Source organism: Macaca mulatta, chromosome 1 (genome assembly GCF_049350105.2).
Source record: "Macaca mulatta isolate MMU2019108-1 chromosome 1, T2T-MMU8v2.0, whole genome shotgun sequence".
NCBI lineage: Eukaryota > Metazoa > Chordata > Mammalia > Primates > Cercopithecidae > Macaca > Macaca mulatta.
Window position 1 is genome coordinate 186,309,485 of NC_133406.1, and position 18,637 is coordinate 186,328,121.

General features: G+C 50.7%; 1 protein-coding gene across 32 annotated transcripts in view; it reads left to right on the plus strand.

Annotated features, from left to right (window-relative positions):
• The window catches only part of SSBP3 (single stranded DNA binding protein 3), a 182,121-nt gene that overhangs the window by 108,620 nt on the left and 54,864 nt on the right, over positions 1–18,637 (plus strand). The window contains exon 1 of one of the 32 annotated variants that reach the window (XM_077994329.1): positions 1,714–2,242. The gene's annotated coding sequence lies outside the window, so the exon portion shown is untranslated. 32 annotated transcript variants of the gene reach the window in all.

Genomic DNA, 18,637 nt, shown 5'->3' on the forward strand with positions numbered 1-18,637 from the left:
TACAGGCCTGTGTGGTACTCTGTGTTGCACTGGTTTGTCATTGGCCATTTGTGTCATTAATGTGTGCAGCAGCAAATGTTGACCGAGTGTGAGTGTCTCCGTGTGCCAGGTACCATTCTTGGTCATTCTGCACGTCCTCCCCAAGCACCTGCTCTGGGCCCCTGAGCTGAACTGACATGATGATACTCTCCACTCTCTGGGCTTCCAGGCCCATGCATGTGTCTCATTTCCGCTGGCCTCCTGAGACCCCGGGCCAGCTCTTCCTGCGCTGCCTCTAGAACTCCCTAAGGGCCTTCTTTCTTGGATATTTGGTCCTCAGTGGCCTTCTCCTGGGTTTGATCTTGCTGTAGAGCTGGTGAGTTGGAGAGGGTCTTTGAGGACTTTTGGAGTTGATGAAGACTCTGGCCAGCCACAAGTCCAGCACTGCTAACCTTATCTTCTGTGGCACTCCCTTATCCTTTCTGGGCCTTCATTTTCTTGTCTTTAAATAGCTAGGATTGAATGGTATCTCTGATTATTGAGTTTTCTGGTATTGGTGACTGAGAAGGAAGACTGTGATAGGAGCATTCCAGTGTCTCGGAAGAATCTGTACAAATGCATAGAAGCTTAAAAAGACATGCAGTGTTCAGGGGAGGAGGAATTATGTGGGTGGAGCTGGGAATGAGGTTTGTTCAGGCCAGGTCCTGAAGGCCTCGGCTGAGCTGGTGTGTGGCAAGGAGCAGAAAATCCTCAAGTTGTGAGCCTGTAGTGTGAGTGATCTGGGTTTGATCTGTTTGGAGAAAGAAGTAGAGTAGATTAAGGCTAATAAACCAGTGAGGGGCCTGATGTAGTGGTCCAGGCCTCATGTCCATGTCTAGATGGCAGATGGAGAAGGCAGGCACTGGGGTAGTTGTGTGGAACCTGAGAAAGTGGGCCGGCCTGCTGAGAGCTGGCATGATTTGGGGGATTGCCCATAGCCCCTTTGACTCTCAGACATTTTCCTAATAATATGGTGCCCTGTGCCCACAAGGGTGGGCTTGGGGGTGATTGTGAATAGCCTGGATTTGTGGAATGCATTTAAAAAAAAAAAAGCCACCTCTATCCAAATTATCCAAAGGTTGACAACGTGGTGGAATAAGAGGGACCCTGGCCAGGTTCTGGGCATGTCTGTCTCCTGCTTTAGGCCTTAGTGTCCCTTTTAGTGAAAATGGCAGTGGGTACGGGAACATCGGATCAGTGCCTGAGGTGCACTAGCACAGCCCCGTGACTGCCGCCTTTGTCTCCAGGAGTTTGAGGATCAAGCATGCAGGGCAGGGTGGCTCCATTCTTGGCAAGTGGAGCGGAAAATACCAGTGTCTTGCAGCAAGTCCCGGAGGGTGTGGGATGGGTGTGTGTGTGTACTTGGCTAGGCGTGCCCCCTTAACATCTCCCTTGGACAGGGCATCCGTGCTAGCCTGGCCTGGAACCTGCACAGAGTCCTGTCTCTTCTAAAATATTGTCTTTCCTATTAAATATTAATAACAACCAAGCACGAACCCTAAGTGGGACTGAACCCCCAGCACACCCTGGATGGTTGTCGCTTGTGGGTGTTTGTATCTCCATGTCTGTCCTCAGCTCAGCGTGGCACCTTGAACAGAGCTCGTGTGTGTGTGTGTGTGTGTGTTTTGTTTTTGTTACTTTGGAGCTTCTGCAGAATTTCTCATCACTGCCAAGTTATTTCCTTGGGATATATTTAGATAAAGCGAGATGATGGAGAAGTGGGCGACGCGTATTTGCTCAGGGCTGTTTGCACACGCTGACCATGGTGTTTTTGAAGCTGACGTCCAGGAGCTGGATTGGAGAAGAGCCGCAGTGTAGCTCCTTGTGGAGGTAGAAGGGGTCAGGGAGAGAGTGAGTGGCAAGACAAGTCCTCTCTTCCAAAGATGGAACGCAGGTGTTTGGGCCCCACACCATACCCCTCTGCTGCCTCCTTCCCATCTGAATGAAGTAGAGCTCTAAAGCTACGAAAAGAAGTTGGAGAGGTAACTGTGAGTCTCACACTCTGCCCATAAGGCAGCTTTCTGCTGGAGCCGGGTGGCCTCTGGCACTGCACACTGATAAGATAGGAAATCAGATTACTCTGTGGTTTGTGTTTACTGAAAATCCTGGGGACAGTACTGGCTCCCCAGAGTGGTGGGGGTAGGCAGGTCTGGTACCACACCCTTGCTGAGACTGTTTCCCTGAGCTTCCTGCCTGCTGCTCCCTCGTCAGCGTGCCCCTCTTGGTGAGTCTGGGTTCGTGCCTTCCGTGTGACAGTAAGGCATGGTAGTGCAGAGAGGGGTCCAAGCTAGGCCTCCCCAGACCTAATCAGCTTACAGTGGGGCGGGGCAGTGCTCTTCTGTGATTCAATTGAGAGCCTCGATCTGCTTGATGGAGGCAGCTTTAATGAGATTAGAAAGCTTAACCAAGAGGCCAATTAAATCTGGGCCCGTACCTGTTTGGGTGGCTGTTGAAGCCCTGACCTGCACCCGGAGGCTTCCTGCAGGCCTCCTAGGAGACTGGTTGGGGAGCATGAGGGGGCAGAAGAGGCCTGCCCATCTGGCCCAGCCGTCCCCATAACTTGGAATCTGTTTCCCCTGCTGGGGTCAGGGCAGAGACAGAACCGAGGAGGGGTCTGATAGAACATCTGGTCCAGGAGCTCCCAGAAGCTGGATCCCTGCCCCCTCAGGAAGACAGGCAGCTTAGGTGTTGCAAAGCTCACTACATGATTTTGATGTGCAACCAGGCTTGGAAACCAGGAAGTGAATCCGTTCCCTTTGTTTTATAGGTACAGGGAAGGGCCTTTTGGGGGCAGCCAGCCAGGCCTGACTCCTCACCCAGTGCTCTCGTGTGGCATCTTTATTCCCAGCTCCTTTGATTGTCCAGGGTGATGGGGATGGTGGTGTTGCCCTTCTGTTCCCAGACAGTTTTTTGTTTGTTTTTTGAGACAAAGTCTCACTCTGACTCCCAAGCTGGAGTGCAGTGGCACAATCTCGGCTCACTGCAACCTTCGCCTCCCAAGTTCAAATGATTCTCCTGCCTCAGCTTCCTGAGGAGCTGGGATTACGGGCACACACCACCACGCCTGGCTAATTTTTGTATTTTTAGTAGAGAGGGGATTTCACCATGTTGGCCAGGCTGGTCTCGAACTCGTGACCTCAAGTGATCCGCCCACCTCAGCCTCCCAAAGTGCCAGGATTACAGGTGTGAGCCACTGCGCCCAGCCTTCAGACAGTTTTTTGTCTGTTTCTTCATTTGTGCTTCATGCCACTGTTGTGAGGGAGGCCAGGCAGGGAATGGTGGCTTCTCTTTTTACAGATAGGCAAATTCAGGTTGGACTCCTGTCCCAAACTGGTGCCAGACCCAAAGGGCCTGATTCAGGGTTAAGGTCTTTCCCTTCCATGACTTAAATCTTCCTTCTGGTTCCCACTGGAGGTAGTGGTGGGTGGTATGTGAGTTTGTGATGTCTGGATCCAGCCAGGAAGAAAAATCCCAGCATCCATTAACTGTGACCTTGTGCAAGACACTTAACTGTTCGTGTCACCAGCAAGATAGGTCGGCTATAAAATAAAGGAGTGGATTCACTCACCTCAGGAGGTTGTTGGGAGGATTAAGTGAGATCAGCCTCCTTTGGTGCCTACATGAGTCTCGGGATGTAGGGCTTATTATTGTTCCTGGGACACAGAGCCAGGAGGCTTTGGGGGCAGGGATGGCAGGGCTCTGGGACTCTGCTCTGCAGGAGAGTGGTCCCCAGCTGGTCCCCAGGGGACAGGCCATCCTTGGGGAGAACAGGTAGAGAGGGTTTAGAATGAATACCCATTTGGCAAGTATTTCTGGAGCACCTGACAGATGCGTGCCAGGCACTGTTCCAGGGGATGCAGCAGAAACGTGACCCTCACAAATCGTGTGAGGCAGGCAGTGCTTATTATCCTCATTTTCTAGATGACACAGCCAAGGCACAGACATCTTGGGAAAACCAGATTCCGCTGGTGTATGGACCAGAGGCCACATCTGTCCAGCCTGGCTGTGGGACTCCTTCATGTACTGTGGTTGTAGATTCGAAGTGTCCGAAGGCCCAAATTTAAATTAATAATTCCTGCTTTGGACAGAGAGGACCATGGCAATGGCCTTAAATGGAATTAGACAAAAATAGAAGGAAAACAGACCGCCTTAGGCCAGATTTGCAGCAAAGTGGGGACCTTGTCAAGAATGGTCCTGCTGTGCTATCTCTGACTTGCAAGTTTCAGGCTAGGAACAGAACCAGCATTCCCATTCAGATCTCTCCAGAGGTTTTCGTGTTTGTCTCTTCCAACAGTTGTTTGAGGAGAGAGACAAGAGAACCTTTGGGAGTTAGGCTGCTTTTTTCACCTTTTGACATTTGGGTTTACCAGAATCTGGTCTGTTCCTTAAAGTTACATTTTTATAAAGCAGACAAATAAGGAAGAAGGGAGAAATATCCCAGAAGAACCAGGCCTAGGTTTGTCCAGGAAGCTCCTTTGCAGTCTCCGGTCATTTGATGTTTATTGATAGTAGACATTGTAAATATTTGGATTCCACTTTTTGGTACCAACAGTCCTGCAGGGAGATAACCTTTGTCTATATAAGAAGACCAGGTAGAAAATGCTGGAAGAGTTAAAATAGAGTCTCATGTGGGATTGGAGGGTGAATAAATCATCCTGCCTTGTGTCCAGGATGGCCTAAGGGATATGTTAGAATGGCAGAAACTAGCAGAGACGTGGGCATTCCAGATGGAAGCGGGGAGGGCATGGGCAAAGGCTGGGGACCAGCTAGTGTCCCCTGTGGCTGAAGCTTAGGGTATGAGAAAAGGGGGAGGTTGGAATGGGAGGCAGAGAAGAGAAGCTGAGATGACATCACAGCCCTTTCATTATCTCCTTGTTTTTAAAAAATCTCATGTCAACCCGGAGATTGTCCTGTATTACAGGGTGCAGCTCAAGTCAGAGGTGAATTGCCTGCCTCTCTGAATTGATCAGGGAGCCCAAGAGCTGGAGCTCCTGCCCTAAATCTAGTGCTCTGTCTGCTTGGTTAGGAGGCCATTGGTATTGCATGCTCTATGGGATGCCTCATGAAAGGGACACAGGTGGAAACTGTGACTTCTAGTATTGAGTTCTAGCTCATGAACCTACTTGGGACTTCAGTACTCACTTGGACTGGGAACAGGGACATTTGAGCTGGGCATTGATGGATAACTGGGAATTCTCTAGGTAGATACATGGACCGGGGTGGAGGCAGTGGTGAGGAACCTGAGACTTGATCTGTTAGGGGCTGGAGCCATTCCCAGGTCATGATCAGCGCAGGGTTGGGGCAGAGTAGAGATGCGGCCAGGGGGCCCTGATGGGCTGCAGAGATCCTGGTCTCTCCACTCTCCCCTTCTCTCTACCCCTCTCAAGTTTCATCTCATGTCAAGTGAGGGACTGAGGAAGGGACGGGGAGGGGAGGCTGGGGGTGATGCATTCCTCCCGCATGAGCTCAGGGCTTGCTCTGTGGTTTGTCTCTGATTGCAAAAACCATATCTGCTATAAATCTGTGGCTTAGAGGGTCTAGCTGTAAGGGGCAGTCCCTAGTTGGGTGGAGGAGCCTCTGCTTGTGGGATGCATTTTCAGGGAAGTGGAGGAGGGTATCGCAGGGTGGTACCCCACACCCTGCTGTTCTCAGCTTGCGTCCCAGCCCCTTTTTCCTCTGCTGTCTCTGGGCCCCACCAGTGGTGGGCAGCCAAAGCCCATGGGAAAGTGGCTCCCTAGGCTAGTGGAGCAGACAGCCATCTTCAGAGAGGCCAGGGAATCCAACCTGTCTGAGTATAAATAGCAGGCTTCATCTTGGAGATGGAAGGGAGGCTGGCCGAGAGGACTGGGAGAGGCTACTAGGTCTCAGTAACCCACAGAGGCCATTTGAACCCCTTCCTGTGCCCAGCCCACTGGGCCTGGTCTTCCACCATGGGAATGAAAACAGGGCCCCAGCTCTGTGAGGCCACCCCACTCCCTCTCATTGCTTTTGTCCTTCCTTGGAGCTACAAATGCTTTCCCCAGACACTAGCTGAAGCTGTCTTTCCCATTGTCTTGGGAGGGGGTGATACAAGGATGATTTCTATTTTAATGACCAATGACTCTGGGAGATGTGGCCTGCCCAAGTCATTTGCCAGGGCTTTACAGGCAGAGGGAACAGCGTGTGGCAGGGTGTGTGTGTTTCGTTTGTTGTTGTTATTTGGAGGGGAGGGGCTAGTTGTTTGGATGTAGCCAAATGGTAAGTTAATGGAAGGTGACTGAGATAGCTAGTCTTAAGAGTTTGACCTTTTAGATTTGGTGACTGTTCTTGAAAAGCAGGATTTCTTTTTTTCTTTTCATTTCTTTTTTTTTTTTTTTTTTTTTTTGAGATGGAGGAGTCTCACTCTGTCACCCCAGCTGGAGTGCAGTGGCGTGATCTTGGCTCACTGCAACCTCCACCTCCCAGGTTCAAGGGATTCTCCCAGTTCAGCCTCCCGAGTAGCTGGGGTTACAGGTGCCCACCACCATGTCTGGCTAATTTTTTTTTTGTAGTTTTAGTAGAGACGGGGTTTCACCATGTTGGCCAGGCTTGTCTCGAACTCCTGACCTCAGGTAATCCACCCGCCTCAGCCTCCCAGAGTGCTGGGATTACAGGCGAGAGCCACCATGCCCGGCGGAAAAGCAGGATTTCTGCAAGAATTTTATTTATCCAAGAAATATTTACTGAGCCAGCATCTTCCCCGTGCTGTGCACACCATTCCTGCCCCCATCCCTCGGAGATAGCTGGCTAATTTAATAAGGAATTAACAGTCAGGTGTGACAAACACTGTGCTGAGAAACACATAAAGGACGAAAGGGTATCACCCAGGCCTGACTACGGAGAAAGAGTGTTGCAGAGAGAGGAACCTGCCTGTGTGGAGGGTGGTTGCTGTAAATATGTGTGAAAGAAAGGCCTTTGTAAGCTGGTGCTAGGTACTAAATATGTGTAAGTAATAATAGGTTATTCTTCTCTGAATGGGACCCCAATACATGTTTCATAAAGACCTTCCTTTGTGTTTTCAGTACCATATGGATGGGTGGTATGAATAGGGGATGGACCACCTCTATGAGAAGTCCCGTGTTTGTTTCGGAAGCTGAACTTGGGTCAGAATTCTCAGTAGATGAATTCCCGTGTCCCTTCAGAAGCCTCTGACCAGCCTGCATGCCTCCGATCCTCCTAGGCCCCACCCCCTTAGCAGATCTCTCACTGGGATCCTAAGTGATGTGTGTGTTCTTGGGTGCTCTGGCCCTGTTCTTGGTGGGTGCAAACAAGAAAGCCCTGCTTTGTGCACCTGGTAGACGCCCAACAAGTAATCTGTAGTGAGCTCCAAAGTGGCAGCCCCGCTTTGCCCTTCAGCTCTGTGGCTCCAACCAGACTTTAGCAGGCCACAGACTGGGGTTGCAGGCCAGTGCTGTGTCTTGGTCAGAAGCAGGCTGGTTCTTGGTGGGTGCCTGAACCACCTCTTCGTCCCCTCTGTATTAGTTTTGGAGCAAACCATCCAGCCACCATCCTCCAAGAGCCTCCTCTGAGAGCGTGCCAGGCTCTGTTCTAGAAGGCCACTTGGCAGGGTGGGGATGTGATGCCTTGTGGAGGGGCTGATAACTGTGATGCTAGAATTTGAGACATCTGGAATGGCTGTATTTGGTTCCCAGGGGTATCAGGTACTGGCGATATTACCCTTCTTGCCCCAGAGACAGACACATGTACACACATGTGCGCACGCACATGGAATACATGACCTGGTGAATTTTCCTTTTGGAGGCTTTAGCATTCCCTTGCTTTGGCACCACTCTCTCTCGTTTGTTCAGAGCCCTGAGGGCTGGGATTGGGGTGGGATGAGGATCACTGCTGTCTGGTCTGAGTGCAGCAAACCTTCCTGGATCTGCACCCTGGAGTCTGGGGTTTGAACGGCAGCAGGGGACCTCAGAGGGCTCATGCAGGGCCTCGCTCACAACACAGGAGCGTTCTTGGGGGAACTGACATGAGGCTTCACAGTGGCCAGGGCAGCTGGGGCCGTAGAAGGACATGACCTGGACTCTCATCCCTTCCTGTAGCTTTGGGGCTCACCCACCCTGTCATTTGTACATGAGGCATCTGGGGCTCTGAGAGGGGAAGGGGGTTGCCTTGCTCTTGGTTACCTAGCTAGTTTCTGTCAGAGTTTTCATTAAGGCCAAGTTGTAGGCCTCTCTTGTGTCAGTCTGAAGAATTTGGTAGAGGGGAAGAATTGTGGATTTTAAAGTCAGGTAGACCTGGTTTGAATCCCAGGACCGCCATTTCCTGGCCTGCGATGCGGTCTCTGGCTGTTCTGCTCTCAGAGCTTCAGTGTTTTTCTCTGTGACACAGGGAAGATAATGCGGGTCTACCCCATAGGGCTGTTGAGAGGATCAGAGATAAGTACATGAAAGGCCAGGCATTAGGAGGCACCTGTGAATGCACCAACTGTGGCATTCCTCCCACTCCCTTAGGCTGTGCAGGGGAGAAAGGGAGGGCCTGGCTGGAGCTTGTCACCTCCAGGGGAGTAGAGTCTTGGCTGAGAGGTCTGTCCTTGGCTTCTTAGAACACTAGAGGGCCCAGCTGCAGGCCGAGCCATTGCTACTCAGCGCCCACCTGGTGGGTAAGGGGGTCAGTGTGGGCCTCTCTCCCTTCCTACTCAGCTGTATCTGGCAGATGCCCGAGAGTTGCCTTCCAGAGGCTCCAGACGAGGTTCCCCATTGGCAGCACCGGTGCCTGAGCAGGATGCAGGCCTGGCACCTGGATTTCAGGCAGGAGAACCATCTCCGCTATTCCTTGCCTGACAGCTGGGTGTGGAGGGCTGCCTGAATGGACAGCAGCAGACACTCTAAGTGCCCAGCGCCTCGTAGTGTTGTTGGGTCCAATTTCCTTTGCTTTGTGACCTACATCATTCTTTATTTGCTAAACTCTCTGAGCAGGCAGCAGTAATAAATCAATTAATGACTCCGATGAATCGTTTAATGGCTGACAAAATAACACTAAAGCCAACAGCTTGCATCTCTCCAGCAGTACCAAAGGACGCTGGTTGACTCAGGGTGGGGGACGAAACAGAGACTGTTAGCTAAATTAGCGCAATTAGCGCGTGCTTTAAAGGCTTAGACGGCATCTGCTCAGCACCGAGCCTGCGTGGCAACTGTGCGCTGGGACGGCTGTGCAGACCACGGTGGTCCACTGCTCACTGCCTTCCCTTCTGGCCCGAGGAGCTCAAGGACTCCCGGCTGTTCATTTACACGGAAGAGGAGGTGTTGGGTTTGAATTATGTGCCCCTTCCCTGGCATTGGGGGACCTGGGTGAACTTGTCAGACTGTGTCCTGTCACAGCAGAGGAGGAGGTGAGGGAAAGTGACTTGGTCCCCACTAAATTTGATACTTACTGAGGAGAGTGTGGGCTCCCATCCTTGAAAGATGTTCTGAGGGCCCTGCCTTTAATGATGTATTTTAAACTTAAAAAAATAAAGTTTCTAGAAGCGGGTGGTTTTCTGTTCTCTGCACACCTCGGTCCTGGCAGGATTAAGTTGTCATTGGAACTGAGCGTGTGCGCGGGTCCACGCCAGGGAATTTTCCACTTTGCAGAAGCAACTGCCAGTGTTCTTGTTAAGGAGCTGTCACTGGCCTACTATGACATGTTTGTGGTTGTAAGTAGCTCCTTTAAGACAGTGGGAAGTGTGTGTGTGCGTGTGTGTGTGTGTTTTGCTAATGGTGTAAACCAGGGCCTGAAGCTCATTTCTCTCTAAGAAGAAATCAACGTTGTACAAATACTGAGCTGTTGATCCACTCCGCAGTGTTCATCTGGGGGGGACCTCTAGCCCTTAATCTTCCTTGTCTTGCATGCACACGCCTGGGACCTGCGCCCTGTGCCATGTGGCCCAGCTGGGAGGTATCTGCCTGTGGAGGAGGGTGTGCTGGCTGGGATCCACTCTCTCACCAGGTACTAATTATTAAATACATGGGACTTCACCTCTTACCAAACAGTGACCTTTGATCCAGTCCCCAGAAGAAGCCGGGTGCTTCCTGGGATGAATGGGCAGGGCCCGGCAGTATGGTAGCCTCAGACTTCTCAGCCCAGGGAATTCACTTCTCCTTTTTTGGGGGAAATGTTCTTACTGTGGTACCTTTCTTTCATTTTTAAAAAAAGAAATAGTATTTTCCTAAGGTGGCCACTAAGAAGAGAGAGGCCCCTTCTCAGAAGCGCGGCTTTTCTGTCCATCAGAAGGCCTAGTCTTTCCACAGCTTTCAGCCCCTTTTCGTCTCCCCATCCCCAGCCTGCTGTGGTCAGGGAATCTTAGGACGTCAGCATGTGGTCCTTTGCCTGGAGCTGTCTCTGGCTCTGGGCTGCTGGTTGCTGAACCCTCACCTTGGCTGAGGCTGGCTGGGCACCTTACCTAAGGGTCATATTTAAGTTTCCCATGCCCCCCACAGAGGGTAGGGGGGCTCCCTTCCTTAGCAAATGATGAGGGGCACAGAAGGTAAAGTGAGGTATCTGAGGACTCAACCCCTGGTGAATGGAAGAACTGGGCCCTGACCTGTTTGCAGGTGACCACTTTTAAGTGTTGATTCTGAAACTTGGATCAGAGAAGCTGAGGTATGGCCAAGAGCTGGGGCTGTGGTATTAGCAGATCTGGGCTTAACTTCTGGTTCTGCCCATTTCCGGCCATGTGACCTTGGACAAGTCCCTTTACTCCTCAGAGCCTCTGTGTTCTGGTAGTGACTGCGGATTGTTGGGAGGATGGAGGGAGAGAGACTGGATGAGCCATACCATGAGCTGGGTCACAAGGGACCGCCTAGGGACAGTGAGCCTTCTCTGACTAGGTGGCTGGCCCTTCTCCTGTGGGGGAGCCCCCCCATCCTGGGGGAGGGAAAGTGAACAAGCCCCATGCCCACCCCCTATCCTGGAGATGGTGCAGGGGGCAGGTGGCGTCCTGGAGGGATTTGCTCTTTAAGGAGAGGCTGTCAGGAGGCCCTGTGCCCGGGGAGGGTTAAAATGACAGCATAATCTCTCACCCCTGTATCACCTCCTGCATCCTCGAGTCCTGCCGTTCTTTAAGGCCCCAGCTCAAGAACCATCTCTTCCACAAAGCCTCCCTGATCCCCTTAATCCCCGCTCACAGTGCCTGCCCAGAGCACCTTCCCTGTCCCTCAGTTCTGTGTCACCACAACTCCTTGCATCCTCCTGACCTGCGGGGTAGACCCGCGCCCTGTTATCGGCTCTGGTGAGCACAGCGCAGTCTGGGTGGCCCCAGAAGCGAGTGTTTGCTGATGCATCCAGTGTGTAAAAAGCACTTGTAACCTTTTTACAGCTCCCCCCAGCCCCCACCTGTTTCTCCTCCTCCCAGGGTAATTGGCCAGTTAGATTCAACAGACTCTTCAATGGGATCTTGCATTCCTTGATACACATGTGCACACACACACACACACCAACTCATTGAAGTATTTGTCAGAAAGAGCAGAGCTAGGTCCGGCTACTTGGGGAAGCACAAAACGTATAGACAGTCTCAAACACAGGAATGGATTGTGCTTCTCTTGTGTTTAATGAAGTGCCGGCTATTTCATAAGAGTCAAAGCACACAGAACTTTTCCTGGGAACTACAGGGGTGGGCAGTACATGACTGTGGTGTGTTTTTTTTTTTTTGAGATGGAGTCTTGCTCTGTCGCCCAGGCTGGAGTGCAATGGCTGGATCTTGGCTCACTGCAAGCTCCGCCTCCTGGATTCATGCCATTCTCCTGCCTCAGCCTCCTGAGTAGCTGGGACTACAGGCGCCCGCCACCACACCCAGCTAACTTGTTTTTTTGTTGAATTTTTAGTAGAGACGGGGTTTCACGTGTTAACCAGGATGGTCTCGATCTCCTGACCTCATGATCTGCCTGCCTCAGCCTCCCAAAGTGGACTGTGGTTTTGTGTTTTGAACCCAAGATGCAAGGTGGAAGCACAGAGGGACTAACGTTAGAGCCACTTAGCTGCCTGACCTTGAAATAGTGCACCTCTCTGTGCCTCAGTTTCCTTACCAGGAAAACAAATGACATCTTCCCAGCGATGTTGGGGAATAAATACTACCCCCCACCCCCGCTGATTTATAGGATCAAAATGAAAAGGCAGTTGCTTCTCCAGCCCTTCTTGCATTCCAGGGTCGTACCCAGGTGGCAGATGTGAGCTGGGACTTAGTAAAAGAAGCTCAGGTATCAGGACCACCCTCATCTGGGTCTGATGGCAGGTTGAGGCTTTTGTTGTCTATATGTGGCCCTTTTCAGGTTGCTTGCTGAAGAGCTCGTTTGACATCCACAGTGTCACTGGAGCAGCAGACCCCAGCTGCCTTGTGTGGAGGCCAGGGACAGAAAGGCCTGATCAGATCACACAGTAGGTGGTTTGCAGCCACAGCTGGAATCCTGATCCTGGGACCCTCAGTCCAGGGCTCTTCTGTCTTAATCCCCAGGCCCAGGTGGTGGTGGGTCCTATGGCAATCCCTTTTTAATATGGTTTGTGCCATGTCTCAACTGGGAGTGACCCCAAATTACCACAGCCCGCCCCCTCCTGAGGCAGCCAAGAGGCTTTTTGTAGCTCAGGGCATCTGCTGTTGGACCCAGGGCCATCCATTGGTGCCAGGAGGCACGTCCATCCCTCCTCCCACACCGTGGCCCCCTGACTATTTGAAGGCAGGGATCCTGTGTCACGCCTGTGTGTCATCCAAACCTATTTTTAACGTCAGCTGGTTCTGCCTCTTCACGTAGCAACAGCTCTGTTTTCTCCAAGCTGCACAATTAGAGCCCCTGTTCTCCAAAACTGATTCTGTTCTGTGGTCTGCATATGAAACCAGGAATCCTCTTCCTGTCCCCTTCCCTTCTTTGAACCCCAGTTCTGTCCGCCTTGGCCTTTCCATTTGGATGATGACATTCCCCCAGTCGCTTCCATTCCTGATTTGTGTCGTTAGTTTGTTGATGCTGCTGAAATTCCCTCTGGGAAACCTGGCCCCAGAGGGACCCAGGTTACTCCATAGTTTGCACAGAAGCCCCTGTCTTGCTGAAACTAGTGCCAGCCTCCCTCCCTCCCTCCCTCCCTCCCCCCCCTCCCTCCCTCCCTCCCTCCCTCCCCAGGCCACCAGACAGGCGTCACTTGGAGGCTTCCTGTCTCACTTGCTCTCTGCGTGTAGTCATCACAGGAGTGCCCCAAGCTCCCCTAAGTGACCTCCATTTCCCAGCTTTGAGCACATGGCTCCACCCCCAGCACACGCCTCCCACCCCCTGGTGTTTTGGGCCCTGGGCCACACAGCCTGTGTTGAGTTTCAGTCTAGGAAGTCGTCTGCACATGCAGTTCTGCATGTGGCCCCCAAGCTGCTGCACGCCAAGGCCTGAGTATTAGGGCGGGGCAAGGAGGGGAGGGGATTTGCAGAACAAAGTACCATTTTGCAGCCTTGTAAATCAGTCAGGAGGGGTTGGCCAACCTGGCAGGAGTCCCACATTTCCCTCTGAGCATTTGTTTTTATTCAGTTTTCCAGGAGCTTCATGTGCCTAGAACTAATTTTAAAGAGAGGGTTGGAGGGGGGATCCCAGGCTAGTTTGTGAGTGAGGATAGCTGGGGTTCTTGAAATGAGGCCAGAAGATAGTATCTTGCAGGGAATGCCCCTGGACCATTGCTTCTTGAAGGAAAAGCATGAACACTGTTGCCTACTATGAGATACTTCTCTCTGTAGGTGGGATGAGAGGCCACTGGGAGTGTGGGGACTTGTCAGGTCCACTTGCTCCTGTAGTTTGGGGTACTCTGGTGGTATTGGGATTTGTTGAGCAAGCGTGAGTGTGCCTGGCTCAGGGTGAGGTGGGACAGTAGAAGTCCCCCACCATTGCCCAGAGCAGAAAGTTCTATTCCTTAGCCTGGTTTCCAAGGCACTTTCTCTCGGAAGCACCTTTCTGAGGCCGTAGGTAGGCCCCAGGTTTGAACCCTGCTTCTCTGCCCTGGAGGGTAGAGGGGGAATATCCATCTCCTGGGGTGAGACTGGTGTTGAGGTTTTCAGGTGTCCTTACGGAGTGGGATTGCGGGGCTGGTGCTAAGGTTTTCAGGTGTCCTTTTGGAGTGGGATTGCGGGGGATCTCTAGTTGCAGTGGCATGTGTCTGTCCCGTTGGAGCGTGGATGGGGTGGAGGCAGGGGCAGTCCCTGAGCCCCATGGCTATGTACCCGTGATCAGTCCTCTTCGCAAGTCTCCCTGACTGGGAATGGCGAACTTCAGGCAGTGCTCTGGGAAAGCACCTCGGAATTTTCAAGTTGACTATAGGTTTAGAGGCGGCAGGTGGCTGGAATGGGCCGCATCACCCTGTTTAAGGCCTGTTTTCTGTTTAGAAAAGAATTTTAAATTAGCTTTATTTGTTGTTGTTGTTGTTGCTGTTTTTTAAAGTGGGAGTTACCAAACTGCATGGGTTGTTTGAGTTGGCTTTCTCGAGTCCAAAAAGTAGATAAGCATTGGTGAGGAAGGCCTGGGCAATTGGAACCCAAATGTCAGTCACTGTTATCTGTGACTCAGGTAACAGGTCTCTAGGTAGTTTTTAATCTTTGATCACAAAATGGCCTATAATGAACAGGGAAGAGTTAAAACCCAGGTCCCCTGGAAAGAGGATTGCTGTCCTGTTCATGTAAGAGCTGCTGTTTCCAGTCCTAGCTCCCCTAGGTGTGTAGACTTAGCTGGGGAGAGCAGCTTGGAAAAAGAGCCTTAATGGTCATCTCCTTTAACCCCATCATTGGATACATGGGGAAACTGAGTCCCAGAACGAGAAAGGGCCCTGTCCATGGGCTCCCAGCTAGGAGATCTCTAGCTTCTGAATCCAATGTTCTTTTCTCTCTTCTTCCACGGGGACTTCTAGCCCGTGCACCCACCACAGCCCTGGCATGCTGTAGGCCTCGGTGAATGACGAGGGTTTTCAGGGGTTTTGGTTTTGTGTTGTTAGAGAAAACTCATGAGATGCTTTGCTGAGTGCCTTAATGGAGCTCCAGCTCAAAGTTGGAAACCATCAGGAGAGGCCGATTCCTGCAGTCTGGAAAGGCCTGGCTCCAGACGGTCAGCTTTGAGCAGGTCTTTGAACAATATGCGTAGTAATCATGATTGGACCACGGCACTCCAGCCTGTGGGACCAGGTCTCTAATTATAATAATAATAATTTCTAAGCTTTTTTTTTTTTTCCCAGTTATAACTTACCCTTATTCTAGATCCTGCCAATACACCTGCTGTATGCCTCACGTTGTGCTGGGTCTCAGAGACAGGAGAAACAGGCCTTGCGGCCGTTGAGCTGCAGGAGCGTTGGTACAGGGATTCAGTGTAATGTTCATAAATATGGTTGGGGGGAGGGTACCTTGGTTTAGATTTTGTGAGCAAGTTACTTCTGAGCCTTTCCCAACCTCTTAACTCTTTTGTTGCCCTATACCACTGGTTGCTGCTTTTCGTTTTCTTCTTCGTACTTTTCTGTCCTTTTTTTGTTATGAGCACATGTTTGCTTCATAATCAAAGGGGAACAGCAATAACTATCAAAATTCAAGGCACAAATTTAAGCACTGCGGGACGACTTAATTTTGCTACTGGAGAAGCTTTAAATGATAAAGGCGTCTCCTCAGCTTCCTGCCCCTTAGTCACTGCTAACATGGTCTTGGTTTTTTGTCCTTCTTCATTGGAGAACAGCAAAACTCCGTCTTCCACCCCACATTTCAGAGAATTACACCGTGCATTTACTAGAACCATGGTGACCCTGGCCATTGCATTCAAAGAACCGTGGACTACCCACTACCTCCAGTTCCTAGAACCATTGACTCACTCTTGATCTCATAGGAAAATGATATCTTAGAGTGAAGGAGCCTCATAAATAAGGCAACAAAGCACTCGCAGGTTCAAGTTTTTATCTAAAAATTTTTTGTAGGCCAGACATGATGGTTCGTACTTGTAATGCCAGCACTTTTGGGGGCTGAGGTGGCAGGATTGCTTGAGGGCAGGAGTTCAAGACCAGCCTGGGCAACATAGTGAGACCCCATCTCTACAAAAAAATTTAAAAATTAGCTGGGTATGGTGGTGTGCACATGTATTCCCAGCTACCTGAGAGGCTGAGGCAGGAGGATCCCTTGAGTCTAGGAGTTTGGGGCCATAGTAAGCCGTGATTGGGCCACTGCACTCCAGCCTGGGGACCAGGTCTCTAATTATAATAATAATAATTTTTAGGTTTTTTTTTTTTTAATTATAACTTACCCTTATTCTAGATTCTCAATATGTAATAAGTCAAATACCCAAATAACAAAGGACATGAATGATTTGCCATAAAATTAGATCTACAAGTGGCCAATGCAAACCATTTCAAAAGGTAATGACCTAAGAGGTAACTCCGGATACCAAATACCAAAGGGATACTAACTACCAGATTAGCAGACACTGAGATTTAATGCCTGTTATTTCATTGGTTAATAGGCTGGGTGTGGTGGCTCATGCCTGTAATTTCAGCACTTTGGGAAGCTGAGGTGGGAGGATCACGTGAAATCAGCCTGGGCAACATAGTAAGACCCCGTCTCTAAAAACAAACAAAATAAACTGGTTAAATAATGGTACATAAGAAGAATGAAATTGTTAAAGGTAACACCAGTCTCTGAAAGAACCTGAAGAAAATGTAGATGGGTGTTTACCTCCCCCCATTTTTAAAACAAGTTTTTTGCTCTTGCTGCTGAGGAGTGATTGTTGGCTGTTAATCACAAAAAGTTGCCATTTTCACAGAACCACTGACCACAGAGAAACAATAATGCAGCCAACAGTAATGCAGCTAATGGATAAGCTGGCGATTCCCCCACAAGACCCCATCTCAGATAGTGCCAGGCAGGGGTGAGGCAGGGGCAAGGCAGGGGCCCATGACCTCAGACCTCGGTAATGGGGAGATCTGCAATCCTAATTTCTGGAGATGCTTGAAACTTACAAACACGTTATAGGATGGTTGGCAGGACAGCTTTTGCAGAGAGGGCTGTTTTTCTGTAAGCAGAATCATTTTGAAAAGTAACATGCAGCTTGCCCATTCTCTTCACCTGGCTCTGCTCAACACCCACTGTATGCCCTGTACTTCTTTGTTTCTAGATTCACAGAGCTGTCTCAGCTTACGAAACACAGCCCATTCTGTTATTTTATCCCCCACAGTCCTGGTGAGGAGGTGGGACAACAGCTATCGTATTTTTTACAGGAAGCAAATTCAGAAAGTTCAAGTGGCTTGCCCACAGTCATCCCACTTACTAGTAGAGGTGACAGTGCTGAAAACCGGGTGCATTTGTTCCCAGGTCTGTTTGTTCATTTTGTTGCATGCAGTGTATTAGTGGGATTTGCACATTACCTCATTTCCTTCCATCAGAGTTGGAAGTTAGAGGTTCTGGTTCTTTTTTTTTTTTTTTTTTTTTTTGAGATGGGGAGTTTTGCTCTTGTCATCCAGCTTGGAGTACAGTGGCACAGTCTTGACTCACTGTAACCTCTGCCTCCTGAGTTCAAGCGAATTCTCCTGCCTCAGCCTCCGAAGTAGCTGGGATTGCAGGCGCCCACCACCACGTCCAGCTGATTTTTGTATTTTTAGTAGAAACGGGGCTTCGCCATTTTGACCAGACTGGTCTCAAACTCCTGACCTCAGGTGATCTGCCCACCTTGGCCTGCCAAAGTGCTGGAATTACAGGCGTGAGCCACCACACCTGGCATCTGGTTCCTATTTTACCACTGATGAAAGGAAAGAGAGTAGCTTCTTGAAGGTGGTGATGGGAGGCTGTGTTTCTAAGAGGAAAAGAGGCGTTCTGTTTCCTACCCCAAGGGGCTCATTCCTCTTCCAGAGAATCAGTCAAAACCCTGGGCGATGATAGATGACCAAGTTTCACTTTCTCAGTCATGGTGGGGTTTGGGGACCACCAAGGTTGAAGGTAGGCTTCCTGGAGGAGGAGCCCCTGGAGGCCTAGAATCAGTGGGAAGGAGCAGGGCCCAGTTCCAGGTAGGACTGTCAGACCTGTGACTTCCTCAGAGCTGGGGCCCAGATGCCTCAGCCTCACCCCTGCCTGTGTGAGCACGGGGCCAGGCACAGACAGGCACAGATGCGCCGACCACCTTGAATAGGTTGTACACAGATCCTTTGGAAAGAGGCCAGGCTAGGGAGAGCAATGTCTGCTCACCCCTGGGAGGCATTTGTTGTGGCAGATATACCAGGCAAATGCCAGAATAGCAGCGTTTAAAGAGAAAAGGAATGACGGTCCCCCCACCTCATGAGGCCCTTCTCTCTCATGAGGCACCCAGGACCCTGCGGGGCCAAGAACACGCTCTGCCCTCTGTCACCCTCTCCAGTAGTGTTTCCCGGTTGGTCTGTTCACTTATTCATTGAGTCATGGATATTTATTGATCTTTTGCTTTATATGACATGCCAGCCATTTGCAGAGGGCACAGAAATTTATAAATCACTCCCCTGCCAAGAGCTTCTCAAGAGTAGGTGGGCAGACACAGCCCAGGGCCATATAATGCCAGGAGCAGCCACTGCACATTGGCCATGCACCCCTGCTCTGCACCGCAGGAAGTACCTTTGGCACTTTGTCTCAGGCTGTCCTTGCAGCCTCTCTGAATGGTGGACA